The sequence below is a fragment of the Sminthopsis crassicaudata genome, chromosome 3, assembly GCF_048593235.1.
Source record: "Sminthopsis crassicaudata isolate SCR6 chromosome 3, ASM4859323v1, whole genome shotgun sequence".
In the NCBI taxonomy this organism is placed as follows: Eukaryota; Metazoa; Chordata; class Mammalia; order Dasyuromorphia; family Dasyuridae; genus Sminthopsis; species Sminthopsis crassicaudata.
This window is the reverse complement of record NC_133619.1, coordinates 205,881,910-205,897,373: the sequence shown is the minus strand read 5'-3', so window position 1 is coordinate 205,897,373 and position 15,464 is coordinate 205,881,910.

The following is a 15,464-nucleotide window of genomic DNA, read 5'->3' as shown; positions in this document are numbered from 1 at the left end:
AGAGGATGGATTTTGCCCAAAAAGTTCCATTGAAGCAAATGGGAGAGAATTATCATCAACTATAAAGTTCCAAATTGAAAAGGAAACATCAGGAACACTAGACTCAATTGAAAGGGAAATAGAGAGGAACAAGTATCCAAAGGAATGGATTTTCCCAAAGAAAATAACTGGAAGTATTGCCTGCCCATTCACTCATTCCACTGTATAGGATTCCTGTTAAGAATTTTTGATGCGCTTTAGATATAAAGAAGATGAGTGATTTTTCCTAAAAAGTTCCATTGAAGCAAATGTGAGAGAATTAACATCAAGTATAGAGTTCCCAATTGAAAAGGAAACATCAGGAACACTACCCTCAATAAAATGGGAAATAGAGAAGGAGAAGTATCGAAAGGAATGGAGTTTTCCAAAGGAAATAACTGGAACTATTGCCTGCACATTCACTCATTCCACTGTATAGGATTCCTGTTAAGAATCTTTGATCAGCTTTAGATATAAAGAAGATGAGGGATTTTTCCCAAAAAGTTCCATTGAAGCAAATGTGAGATAATTAACATCAAGTATAGAGTACCCAATTGAAAAGGAAACATGAGGAACACTACACTCAATAAAATGGGAAATAGAGAAGAACAAGTATCCAAAGGAATGGATTTTCCCAAAGGAAATTACTGGAACTATTGCCTGCACATAAACTCATTCCACTGTATAGGATTCCTTTTAAGAATCCTTTGATCATCTTTAGATATACAGAAGAGGATGGATTTTGCCCAAAAAGTTCCATTGAAGCAAATAGCAGAGAATTTACATCAACTATATAGTTCCCAATTGAAAAGGAAACATTAGGAACACTAGACTCAATTGAATGGGAAATAGAGAGGAACAAATATCCAAAGGAATGGATGTTTCCAAAAGGAAATAACTGGAACTATTGCCTGCACATTCACTCATTCCACTGTATAGGATTCCTGTTAAGAATTTTTGATCAGCTTTAGATATCAAGAAGATGAGGGATTTTTCCCAAAAAGTTCCATTGAAGCAAATGTGAGAGAATTAACATCAACTATATAGTTCCCAATTGAAAAGGAAATATCAGAAACACTAGACTCAATTGAATGGGAAATAGAGAGGAACAAGTATCTAAGGGAATGGATTTTCCCCAAGGAAATAACTGGAACTATTTTCTGAACATTCACTCATTCCACTGTATAGCATTCCTGTTAAGAATCTTTGATCAGCTTTAGATATAAAGAAGATGAGGGATTTTTCCCAAAAAGTTCCATTGAAGCAAATGTGAGAGAATTAACCTCAAGTATATAGTTCCCAATTGAAAAGGAAACATCAGGACCACTACACTCAATAGAATGGGAAATAGAGAGGAACAAGTATCCAAAGGAATGGATTTTCCCAAAGGAAATAACTAGAACTATTGGGTGCACATTCACTCATTCCACTGTATAGGATTCCTGTTAAGAATCCTTTGATCAGCTTTAGATATACAGAAGATGATGGGTTTTGCCCAAAAATTTCCATGGAAGCAAATTGGAGAGAATTAACATCAACTCTATAATTCCCAGTTGAAAAGGAAACATTAGGAACACTAGACTCAATTGAATGGGAAATAGAGAGGAACAAGTATCCAAAGGAATGGATGTTCCCAAAGGAAATAACTGGAACTATTGCCAGCTCATTCACTCATTCCACTGTATAGCATTCCTGTTAAGAATCCTTTGATCAGCTTTAGATATACAGAAGAGGATGGATTTTGCCCAAAAAGTTCCATTGAAGCAAATGGGAGAGAATTATCATCAACTATAAAGTTCCAAATTGAAAAGGAAACATCAGGAACACTAGACTCAATTGAAAGGGAAATAGAGAGGAACAAGTATCCAAAGGAATGGATTTTCCCAAAGAAAATAACTGGAAGTATTGCCTGCCCATTCACTCATTCCACTGTATAGGATTCCTGTTAAGAATTTTTGATGCGCTTTAGATATAAAGAAGATGAGTGATTTTTCCCAAAAAGTTCCATTGAAGCAAATGTGAGAGAATTAACATCAAGTATAGAGTTCCCAATTGAAAAGGAAACATCAGGAACACTACCCTCAATAAAATGGGAAATAGAGAAGGAGAAGTATCGAAAGGAATGGATTTTCCCAAAGGAAATAACTCGAACTACTGGGTGCACATTCACTCATTCCACTGTTTAGGATTCCTTTTAAGAATCCTTGGATCAGCTTTAGATATACAGAAGAGACTGGATTTTGACCAAAAAGTTTCATTGCAGCAAATAGCAGAGAATTATCATCAACTATATAGTTCCCAATTGAAAAGGAAACATCAGAAACACTAGACTCAATTGAATGGGAAATAGAGATGAAAAAGTATCTAAGGGAATGAATGGATTTTACCAAAGGAAATAACTGGAACTATTGCCTGCACATTCACTCCTTCCACTGTATAGGATTCCTGTTAAGAATCCTTTGATCAGCTTTAGATATACAGAAGATGATGGGTTTTGCCCAAAAATTTCCATTGAAGCAAATTGGAGAGAATTAACATCAACACTATAATTCCCAATTGAAATGGAAACATTAGGAACACTAGACTCAATTGAATGGGAAATAGAGAGGAACAAGTATCAAAGGAATGGATGTTCCCAAAGGAAATAACTGGAACTATTGCCAGCTCATTCACTCATTCCACTGTATAGCATTCCTGTTAAGAATCCTTTGATCACCTTTAGATATACAGAAGAGGATGGATTTTGCCCAAAAAGTTCCATTGAAGCAAATGGGAGAGAATTATCATCAACTATAAAGTTCCAAATTGAAAAGGAAACATCAGGAACACTAGACTCAATTGAAAGGGAAATAGAGAGGAACAAGTATCCAAAGGAATGGATTTTCCCAAAGAAAATAACTGGAAGTATTGCCTGCCCATTCACTCATTCCACTGTATAGGATTCCTGTTAAGAATTTTTGATGCGCTTTAGATATAAAGAAGATGAGTGATTTTTCCTAAAAAGTTCCATTGAAGCAAATGTGAGAGAATTAACATCAAGTATAGAGTTCCCAATTGAAAAGGAAACATCAGAAACACTAGACTCAATTGAATGGGAAATAGAGAAGAACAAGTATCCAAAGGAATGGAGTTTTCCAAAGGAAATAACTGGAACTATTGCCTGCACATTCACTCATTCCACTGTATAGCATTCCTGTTAAGAATCCTTTGATCAGCTTTAGATATACATGAGAGGATGGATTTTGCCCAAAAAGTTCCATTGAAGCAAATGGGAGAGAATTAACATCAACTTTATAGTTCCCAATTGAAAAGGAAACATCAGGAACACTAGACTCAATAGAATGGGAAATAGAGAGGAACAAGTATCTAAGGGAATGGATTTTCCCAAAGGAAATAACTGGAACTATTGCCTGCACATTCACTCATTCCACTGTATAGGATTCCTGTTAAGAATCTTTGATCAGCTTTAGATATAAAGTAGATGAGGAATTTTTCCCAAAAAGTTCCATTGAAGCAAATGTGAGAGAATTGACTTCAAGTATAGAGTTCCCAATTGAAAAGGAAACATCAGGAACACTACCCTCAATAAAATGGGAAATAGAGAAGAACAAGTATCCAAAGGAATGGATTTTCCCAAAGGAAATAACTCGAACTATTGGGTGCACAATCACTCATTCCACTGTATAGGATTCCTTTTAAGAATCCTTTGATCAGCTTTAGATATACAGAAAAGGATGGATTTGGCCCAAAAAGTTCCATTGAAGCAAAATAGCAGAGAATTATCATCAACTATATAGTTCCCAATTGTAAAGGAAACATCAGAAACACTAGACTCAATTGAATGGGAAATAGAGAGGAACAAGTATCCAAAGGAATGGATTTTCCCAAAGGAAATAACTGGAACTATTGCCTGCACATTCACTCATTCCACTGTATAGGATTCCTGTTAAGAATCTTTGATCACCTTTAGATATAAAGAAGATGAGGGATATTTCCCAAAAAGTTCCATTGCAGCAAATAGCAGATAATTATCATCAACTATATAGTTCCCAATTGAAAAGGAAACATCAGAAACACTAGACTCAATTGAATGGGAAATAGAGAGGAAAAAGTATTTAAGGGAATGAATGGATTTTCCCAAAGGAAATAACTGGAACTATTGCCTGCACATTCACTCATTCCACTGTATAGGATTCCTGTTAAGAATCCTTTGATCAGCTTTAGATATACAGAAGATGATGGGTTTTGCCCAAAAATTTCCATTGAAGCAAATTGGAGAGAATTAACATCAACTCCATAATTCCCAATTGAACAGGAAACATTAGGAACACTACACTCAATTGAATGGGAAATAGAGAGGAACAAGTTTGCAAAGGAATGGATGTTCCCAAAGGAAGTAACTGGAACTATTGCCTGCACATTCACTCATTCCACTGTATAGCATTCCTGTTAAGAATCCTTTGATCAGCTTTAGATATACATAAGAGGATGGATTTTGCCCAAAAAGTTCCATTGAAGCAAATGGGAGAGAATTAACATCAACTTTATAGTTCCCAATTGAAAAGGAAACATCAGGAACACTAGACTCAATAGAATGGGAAATCGAGAGGAACAAGTATCTAAGGGAATGGATTTTCCCAAAGGAAATAACTCGAACTATTGGGTGCACATTCACTCATTCCACTGTATAGGATTCCTGTTAAGAATCCTTTGATCAGCTTTAGATATACAGAAGAGGATGGATTTTGCCCAAAAAGTTCCATTGAAGCAAATAGCAGAGAATTATCATCAACCATATAGTTCCCAATTGAAAAGGAAACATCAGAAACACTAGACTCAATTGAATGGGAAATAGAGAGGAACAAGTATCTAAGGGAATGGATTTTCCCAAAGTAAATAACTGGAACTATTGCCTGCACATTCACTCATTCCACTGTATAGGATTCCTGTTAAGAATCCTTTGATCAGCTTTAGATATAAAGAAGATGAGTGATTTTTCCTAAAAAGTTCCATTGAAGCAAATGGGAGAGAATTAACATCAACTTTATAATTCCCCATTGAAAAGGAAACATCAGAAACACTAGACTCAATTGAATGGGAAATAGAGAAGAACAAGTATCCAAAGGAATGGAGTTTTCCAAAGGAAATAACTGGAACTATTGCCTGCACATTCACTCATTCCACTGTATAGGATTCCTGTTAAGAATCATTGATCAGCTTTAGATATAAAGAAGATGAGGGATTTTTCCCAAAAAGTTCCATTGAAGCAAATGTGAGAGAATTAACATCAAGTATAGAATACCCAATTGAAAAGGAAACATCTGGAACACTAGACTCAATAGAATGGGAAATAGAGAAGAACAAGTATCCAAAGGAATGGAGTTTTCCAAAGGAAATAACTGGAACTATTGCCTGCACATTCACTCATTCCACTGTATAGGATTCCTGTTAAGAATCTTTGATCAGCTTTAGATATAAAGAAGATGAGGGATTTTTCCCAAAAAGTTCCATTGAAGCAAATGGGAGAGAATTAACATCAACTTTATAGTTCCCAATTGAAAAGGAAATATCAGAAACACTAGACTCAATTGAATGGGAAATAGAGAAGAACAAGTATCCAAAGGAATGGAGTTTTCCAAAGGAAATAACTGGAACTATTGCCTGCACATTCACTCATTCCACTATATAGGATTCCTGTTAAGAATCCTTTGATCAGCTTTAGATGTACAGAAGAGGATAGATTTTGCCCAAAAAGTTCCATTGAAGCAAATAGCAGAGAATTAACATCAACTATATAATTCCCAATTTAAAAGGAAACATCAGAAACACTAGACTCAATAGAATGGGAAATAGAGAGAAACAAGTATCCAAAGGAATGGATTTTCCCAAAGGAAATAACTGGAACTATTGCCTGCACATTCACTCATTCCACTGTATAGGATTCCTGTTAAGAATCTTTGATCACCTTTAGATATAAAGAAGATGAGGGATATTTCCCAAAAAGTTCCATTGCAGCAAATAGCAGATAATTATCATCAACTATATAGTTCCCAATTGAAAAGGAAACATCAGAAACACTAGACTCAATTGAATGGGAAATAGAGAGGAAAAAGTATTTAAGGGAATGAATGGATTTTCCCAAAGGAAATAACTGGAACTATTGCCTGCACATTCACTCATTCCACTGTATAGGATTCCTGTTAAGAATCCTTTGATCAGCTTTAGATATACAGAAGATGATGGGTTTTGCCCAAAAATTTCCATTGAAGCAAATTGGAGAGAATTAACATCAACTCCATAATTCCCAATTGAACAGGAAACATTAGGAACACTACACTCAATTGAATGGGAAATAGAGAGGAACAAGTTTGCAAAGGAATGGATGTTCCCAAAGGAAGTAACTGGAACTATTGCCTGCACATTCACTCATTCCACTGTATAGCATTCCTGTTAAGAATCCTTTGATCAGCTTTAGATATACATAAGAGGATGGATTTTGCCCAAAAAGTTCCATTGAAGCAAATGGGAGAGAATTAACATCAACTTTATAGTTCCCAATTGAAAAGGAAACATCAGGAACACTAGACTCAATAGAATGGGAAATCGAGAGGAACAAGTATCTAAGGGAATGGATTTTCCCAAAGGAAATAACTGGAACTATTGCCTGCACATTCACTCATTCCACTGTATAGGATTCCTGTTAAGAATCTTTGATCAGCTTTAGATATAAAGAAGATGAGGAATTTTTCCCAAAAAGTTCCATTGAAGCAAATGTGAGAGAATTGACATCAAGTATAGAGTTCCCAATTGGAAAGGAAACATCAGGAACACTACACTCAATAAAATGGGAAATTGAGAAGAACAAGTATCCAAAGGAATGGATTTTCCCAAAGGAAATAACTCGAAATATTGGGTGCACATTCACTCATTCCACTGTATAGGATTCCTGTTAAGAATCCTTTGATCAGCTTTAGATATACAGAAGAGGATGGATTTTGCCCAAAAAGTTCCATTGAAGCAAATAGCAGAGAATTATCATCAACCATATAGTTCCCAATTGAAAAGGAAACATCAGAAACACTAGACTCAATTGAATGGGAAATAGAGAGGAACAAGTATCTAAGGGAATGGATTTTCCCAAAGTAAATAACTGGAACTATTGCCTGCACATTCACTCATTCCACTGTATAGGATTCCTGTTAAGAATCCTTTGATCAGCTTTAGATATAAAGAAGATGAGTGATTTTTCCTAAAAAGTTCCATTGAAGCAAATGGGAGAGAATTAACATCAACTTTATAATTCCCCATTGAAAAGGAAACATCAGAAACACTAGACTCAATTGAATGGGAAATAGAGAAGAACAAGTATCCAAAGGAATGGAGTTTTCCAAAGGAAATAACTGGAACTATTGCCTGCACATTCACTCATTCCACTGTATAGGATTCCTGTTAAGAATCATTGATCAGCTTTAGATATAAAGAAGATGAGGGATTTTTCCCAAAAAGTTCCATTGAAGCAAATGTGAGAGAATTAACATCAAGTATAGAATACCCAATTGAAAAGGAAACATCTGGAACACTAGACTCAATAGAATGGGAAATAGAGAAGAACAAGTATCCAAAGGAATGGAGTTTTCCAAAGGAAATAACTGGAACTATTGCCTGCACATTCACTCATTCCACTGTATAGGATTCCTGTTAAGAATCTTTGATCAGCTTTAGATATAAAGAAGATGAGGGATTTTTCCCAAAAAGTTCCATTGAAGCAAATGGGAGAGAATTAACATCAACTTTATAGTTCCCAATTGAAAAGGAAATATCAGAAACACTAGACTCAATTGAATGGGAAATAGAGAAGAACAAGTATCCAAAGGAATGGAGTTTTCCAAAGGAAATAACTGGAACTATTGCCTGCACATTCACTCATTCCACTATATAGGATTCCTGTTAAGAATCCTTTGATCAGCTTTAGATGTACAGAAGAGGATAGATTTTGCCCAAAAAGTTCCATTGAAGCAAATAGCAGAGAATTAACATCAACTATATAATTCCCAATTTAAAAGGAAACATCAGAAACACTAGACTCAATAGAATGGGAAATAGAGAGAAACAAGTATCCAAAGGAATGGATTTTCCCAAAGAAAATAACTGGAACTATTGCCTGCACATTCATTCATTCCACTGTATAGGATTCCTGTTAAGAATCTTTGATCGGCTTTAGATATAAAGAAGATGAGTGATTTTTCCTAAAAAGTTCCATTGAAGCAAAAGGGAGAGAATTAACATCAACTATATAATTCCCAATTGAAAAGGAAACATCAGGAACACTAGACTCAATAGAATGGGAAATAGAGAAGAACAAGTATCCAAAGGAATGGATTTTCCCAAAGGAAATACCTGGAACTATTGCCTGCACATTCACTCATTCCATTGTATAGGATTCCTGTTATGAATACTTTGATCAGCTTTAGATGTACAGAAGAGGATGGATTTTGCCCAAAAAGTTCCATTGAAGCAAATTGCAGAGAATTAACATCAACTATATAGTTCCCAATTGAAAAGGAAATATCAGAAACACTAGACTCAATTGAATGGGAAATAGATAGGAACAAGTATCTAAGGGAATGGATTTTCCCAAAGGAAATAACTGGAACTATTGCCTGCACATTCACTCATTTAACTGTATAGCATTCCTGTTAAGAATCTTAGGTCAGCTTTAGATATAAAGAAGATGAGTGATTTTTCCCAAAAAGTTCCATTGAAGCAAATAGCAGAGAATTAACATCAACTATATAGTTCCCAATTGAAAAGGAAACATCAGCAACACTAGACTCAATAGAATGGGAAATAGAGAGGTACAAGTATCCAAAGGAATGGATTTTCCCAAAGAAAATAACTGGAAGTATTGCCTGCCCATTCACTCATTCCACTGTATAGGATTACTGTTAAGAATCATTTGATCAGCTTTAGATATACAGAAGAGGATGGATTTTGCCCAAAAAGTTCCATTGAAGCAAATGGGAGAGAATTATCATCAACTATAAAGTTCCAAATTGAAAAGGAAACATCAGTAACACTAGACTCAATTGAAAGGGAAATAGAGAGGAACAAGTATCCAAAGGAATGGATTTTCCCAAAGAAAATAACTGGAAGTATTGCCTGCCCATTCACTCATTCCACTGTATAGGATTCCTGTTAAGAATTTTTGATGAACTTTAGATATAAAGAAGATGAGTGATTTTTCCTAAAAAGTTCCATTGAAGCAAATGGGAGAGAATTAACATCAACTTTATAGTTCCCAATTGAAAAGGAAACATCAGGAACACTAGACTCAATAGAATGGGAAATAGAGAAGAACAAGTATCCAAAGGAATGGATTTTCAAAAAGGAAATAACTGGAATTATTGCCTGCACATTCACTCATTCCACTGTATAGGATTCCTGTTAAGAATCCTTTGATCAGCTTTAGATATAAAGAAGATGAGGGATTTTTCCAAAAAGTTCCATTGAAGCCAATGTGAGAGAATTAACAACAAGTATATAGTTCCCAATTGAAAAGGAAACATCAGGAACACTAGACTCAATAGAATGGGAAATAGAGAGGAACAAGTATCCAAATGAATGGATTTTCCCAAAGGAAATAACTGGAACTATTGCCTGCACATTCACTCATACCAATGTATAGGATTCCTGTTAAGAATCCTTTGATCAGCTTTAGATATAAAGAAGATGAGGGATTTTTCCAAAAAGTTCCATTGAAGCCAATGTGAGAGAATTAACAACAAGTATATAGTTCGCAGTTGAGAAGGAAACATCAGGAACACTAGACTCAATTTATTGGGAAATAGAGAGGAACAAGTATCCAAATGAATGGATTTTCCCAAAGGAAATAACTGGAACTATTGCCTGCACATTCACTCATACCACTGTATAGCATTCCTGTTAAGAATCTTTGATCAGCTTTAGATATAAAGAAGATGAGGGATTTTTCCAAAATAGTTCCATTGAAGCAAATGTGAGAGAATTAACCTCAAGTATATAGTTCCCAATTTAAAAGGAAATATCAGGAACACTACACTCAATAGAATGGGAAATAGAGAGGAACAAGTATCCAAAGGAATGGATTTTCCCAAAAGAAATAACTGGAACTATTGCCTGCACATTCACTCATTTAACTGTATAGCATTCCTGTTAAGAATCTTTGGTCAGCTTTAGATATAAAGAAGATGAGTGATTTTTCCCAAAAAGTTCTATTGAAGCAAATAGCAGAGAATTAACATCAACTATATAGTTCCCAATTGAAAAGGAAACATCAGCAACACTAGACTCAATAGAATGGGAAATAGAGAGGTACAAGTATCCAAAGGAAGTATTGCCTGCCCATTCACTCATTCCACTGTATAGGATATCTGTTAAGAATTTTTGATGAGCTTTAGATATAAAGAAGATGAGTGATTTTTCCTAAAAAGTTCCATTGAAGCAAATGGGAGAGAATTAACATCAACTTTATACTTCCCAATTGAAAAGGAAACATCAGGAACACTAGACTCAATAGAATGGGAAATAGAGAAGAACAAGTATCCAAAGGAATGGATTTTCCCAAAGGAAATACCTGGAACTATTTCCTGCACATTCACTCATTCCACTGTATAGGATTCCTGTTAAGAATCCTTTGATCAGCTTTAGATGTACAGAAGAGGATGGATTTTGCCCAAAAAGTTCCATTGAAGCAAATAGCAGAGAATTAACATCAACTATATAGTTCCCAATTGAAAAGGAAATATCAGAAACACTAGACTCAATTGAATGGGAAATAGAGAGGAACAAGTATCTAAGGGAATGGATTTTCCCAAAGGAAATAACTGGAACTATTGCCTGCACATTCACTCATTTAACTGTATAGCATTCCTGTTAAGAATCTTTGATCAGCTTTAGATATAAAGAAGATGAGTGATTTTTCCCAAAAAGTTCCATTGAAGCAAATAGCAGAAAATTAACATCAACTATATAGTTCCCAATTGAAAAGGAAACATCAGCAACACTAGACTCAATAGAATGGGAAATAGAGAGGTACAAGTATCCAAAGGAATGGATTTTCCCAAAGAAAATAACTGGAAGTATTGCCTGCCCATTCACTCATTCCACTGTATAGGATTCCTGTTAAGAATTTTTGATGAACTTTAGATATAAAGAAGATGAGTGATTTTTCCTAAAAAGTTCCATTGAAGCAAATGGGAGAGAATTAACATCAACTTTATAGTTCCCAATTGAAAAGGAAACATCAGGAACACTAGACTCAATTGAAAGGGAAATAGAGAGGAACAAGTATCCAAAGGAATGGATTTTCCCAAAGAAAATAACTGGAAGTATTGCCTGCCCATTCACTCATTCCACTGTATAGGATTCCTGTTAAGAATTTTTGATGAACTTTAGATATAAAGAAGATGAGTGATTTTTCCTAAAAAGTTCCATTGAAGCAAATGGGAGAGAATTAACATCAACTTTATAGTTCCCAATTGAAAAGTAAACATCAGGAACACTAGACTCAATAGAATGGGAAATAGAGAAGAACAAGTATCCAAAGGAATGGATTTTCAAAAAGGAAATAACTGGAATTATTGCCTGCACATTCACTCATTCCACTGTATAGGATTCCTGTTAAGAATCCTTTGATCAGCTTTAGATATAAAGAAGATGAGGGATTTTTCCAAAAAGTTCCATTGAAGCCAATGTGAGAGAATTAACAACAAGTATATAGTTCGCAATTGAAAAGGAAACATCAGGAACACTAGACTCAGTAGAATGGGAAATAGAGAAGAACAAGTATCCAAAGGAATGGATTTTCAAAAAGGAAATAACTGGAATTATTGCCTGCACATTCACTCATTCCACTGTATAGGATTCCTGTTAAGAATCCTTTGATCAGCTTTAGATATACAGAAGAGGATGGATTTTGCCCAAAAAGTTGCATTGAAGCAAATAACAGACAATTATCATCAATTATATAATTCCCAATTTAAAAGGAAACATCAGAAACACTAGACTCAATAGAATGGGAAATGGAGAGAAACAAGTATCCAAAGGAATGGATTTTCCCAAAGAAAATAACTGGAACTATTGCCTGCACATTCACTCATTCCACTGTATAGGATTCCTGTTAAGAATCTTTGATCGGCTTTAGATATAAAGAAGATGAGTGATTTTTCCTAAAAAGTTCCATTGAAGCAAAAGGGAGAGAATTAACATCAACTATATAATTCCCAATTGAAAAGGAAACATCAGGAACACTAGACTCAATAGAATGGGAAATAGAGAAGAACAAGTATCCAAAGGAATGGATTTTCCCAAAGGAAATACCTGGGACTATTGCCTGCACATTCACTCATTCCACTGTATAGGATTCCTGTTAAGAATCCTTTGATCAGCTTTAGATGTACAGAAGAGGATGGATTTTGCCCAAAAAGTTCCATTGAAGCAAATAGCAGAGAATTAACATCAATATATAGTTGCCAATTGAAAAGGAAATATCAGAAACACTAGACTCAATAGAATGGGAAATAGAGAGGAACAAGTATCTAAGGGAATGGATTTTCCCAAAGGAAATAACTGGAACTATTGCCTGCACATACACTCATTTAACTGTATAGCATTCCTGTTAAGAATTTTTGATCAGCTTTAGATATAAAGAAGATGAGTGATTTTTCCCAAAAAGTTCCATTGAAGCAAATAGCAGAGAATTAACATCAACTATATAGTTCCCAATTGAAAAGGAAACATCAGCAACACTAGACTCAATAGAATGGGAAATAGAGAGGTACAAGTATCCAAAGTAATGGATTTTCCCAAAGAAAATAACTGGAACTATTGCCTGCACATAAACTCATTCCACTGTATAGGATTCCTGTTAAGAATATTTGATCAGTTTAGATATAAAGAAGATGAGTGATTTTTCCTAAAAAGTTCCATTGAAGCAAATGGGACAGAATTAACATCAACTTTATAGTTCCCAATTTAAAAGGAAACATCAGGAACACTAGACTCAATAGAATGGGAAATAGAGAAGAACAAGTATCCAAAGGAATGGATGTTCCCAAAGGAAATAACTGGAACTATTGCCTGCACATTCACTCATTCCACTGTATAGGATTCCTGTTAAGAATTTTTGATCAGCTTTAGATATCAAGAAGATGAGGGATTTTTCCCAAAAAGTTCCATTGAAGCAAATGTGAGAGAATTAATATCAAGTATAGAGTTCCCAATTGAAAAGGAAACATCAGTAACACTAGCCTCAATAAAATGGGAAATAGAGAAGGAGAAGTATCGAAAGGAATGGATTTTCCCAAAGGAAATAACTCGAACTACTGGGTGCACATTCACTCATTCCACTGTTTAGGATTCCTTTTAAGAATCCTTTGATTAGCTTTAGATATACAGAAGAGACTGGATTTTGACCAAAAATTTTCATTGCAGCAAATAGCAGAGAATTATCATCAACTATATAGTTCCCAATTGAAAAGGAAACATCAGAAACACTAGACTCAATTGAATGGGAAATAGAGAGGAAAAAGTATCTAAGGGAATGAATGGATTTTCCCAAAGGAAATAACTGGAACTATTGCCTGCACATTCACTCATTCCACTGTATAGGATTCCTGTTAAGAATCCTTTGATCAGCTTTAGATATACAGAAGATGATGGGTTTTGCCCAAAAATTTCCATTGAAGCAAATTGGAGAGAATTAACATCAACTCTATAATTCCCAAGTGAAAAGGAAACATTAGGAACACTAGACTCAATTGAATGGGAAATAGATAGGAACAAGTATCCAAAGGAATGGATGTTCCCAAAGGAAATGACTGGAACTATTGCCAGCTCATTCACTCATTCCACTGTATAGCATTCCTGTTAAGAATCCTTTGATCACCTTTAGATATACAGAAGAGGATGGATTTTGCCCAAAAAGTTCCATTGAAGCAAATGGGAGAGAATTATCATCAACTATAAAGTTCCAAATTGAAAAGGAAACATCAGGAACACTAGACTCAATTGAAAGGGAAATAGAGAGGAACAAGTATCCAAAGGAATGGATTTTCCCAAAGAAAATAACTGGAAGTATTGCCTGCCCATTCACTCATTCCACTGTATAGGATTCCTGTTAAGAATTTTTGATGCGCTTTAGATATAAAGAAGATGAGTGATTTTTCCAAAAAGTTCCATTGAAACAAATGTGAGAGAATTAACATCAAGTATAGAGTTCCCAATTGAAAAGGAAACATCAGGAACACTACCCTCAATAAAATGGGAAATAGAGAAGGAGAAGTATCGAAAGGAATGGAGTTTTCCAAAGGAAATAACTGGAACTATTGCCTGCACATTCACTCATTCCACTGTATAGGATTCCTGTTAAGAATCTTTGATCAGCTTTAGATATAAAGAAGATGAGGGATTTTTCCCAAAAAGTTCCATTGAAGCAAATGTGAGATAATTAACATCAAGTATAGAGTACCCAATTGAAAAGGAAACATGAGGAACACTACACTCAATAAAATGGGAAATAGAGAAGAACAAGTATCCAAAGGAATGGATTTTCCCAAAGGAAATTACTGGAACTATTGCCTGCACATAAACTCATTCCACTGTATAGGATTCCTTTTAAGAATCCTTTGATCATCTTTAGATATACAGAAGAGGATGGATTTTGCCCAAAAAGTTCCATTGAAGCAAATAGCAGAGAATTTACATCAACTATATAGTTCCCAATTGAAAAGGAAACATTAGGAACACTAGACTCAATTGAATGGGAAATAGAGAGGAACAAATATCCAAAGGAAAGGATGTTTTCAAAAGGAAATAACTTTAACTATTGCCTGCACATTCACTCATTCCACTGTATAGGATTCCTGTTAAGAATCCTTTGATCAGCTTTAGATGTACAGAAGAGGATGGATTTTGCCCAAAAAGTTCCATTGAAGCAAATAGCAGAGAATTAACATCAACTATATAGTTCCCAATTGAAAAGGAAATATCAGAAACACTAGACTCAATTGAATGGGAAATAGAGAGGAACAAGTATCTAAGGGAATGGATTTTCCCCAAGGAAATAACTGGAACTATTTCCTGAACATTCACTCATTCCACTGTATAGCATTCCTGTTAAGAATCTTTGATCAGCTTTAGATATAAAGAAGATGAGGGCTTTTTCCCAAAAGTTCCATTGAAGCAAATGTGAGAGAATTAACCTCAAGTATATAGTTCCCAATTGAAAAGGAAACATCAGGACCACTACACTCAATAGAATGGGAAATAGAGAGGAACAAGTATCCAAAGGAATGGATGTTCCCAAAGGAAATAACTGGAACTATTGCCAGCTCATTCACTCATTCCACTCTATAGCATTCCTGTTAAGAATCCTTTGATCAGCTTTAGATATAAAGTAGATGAGGAAT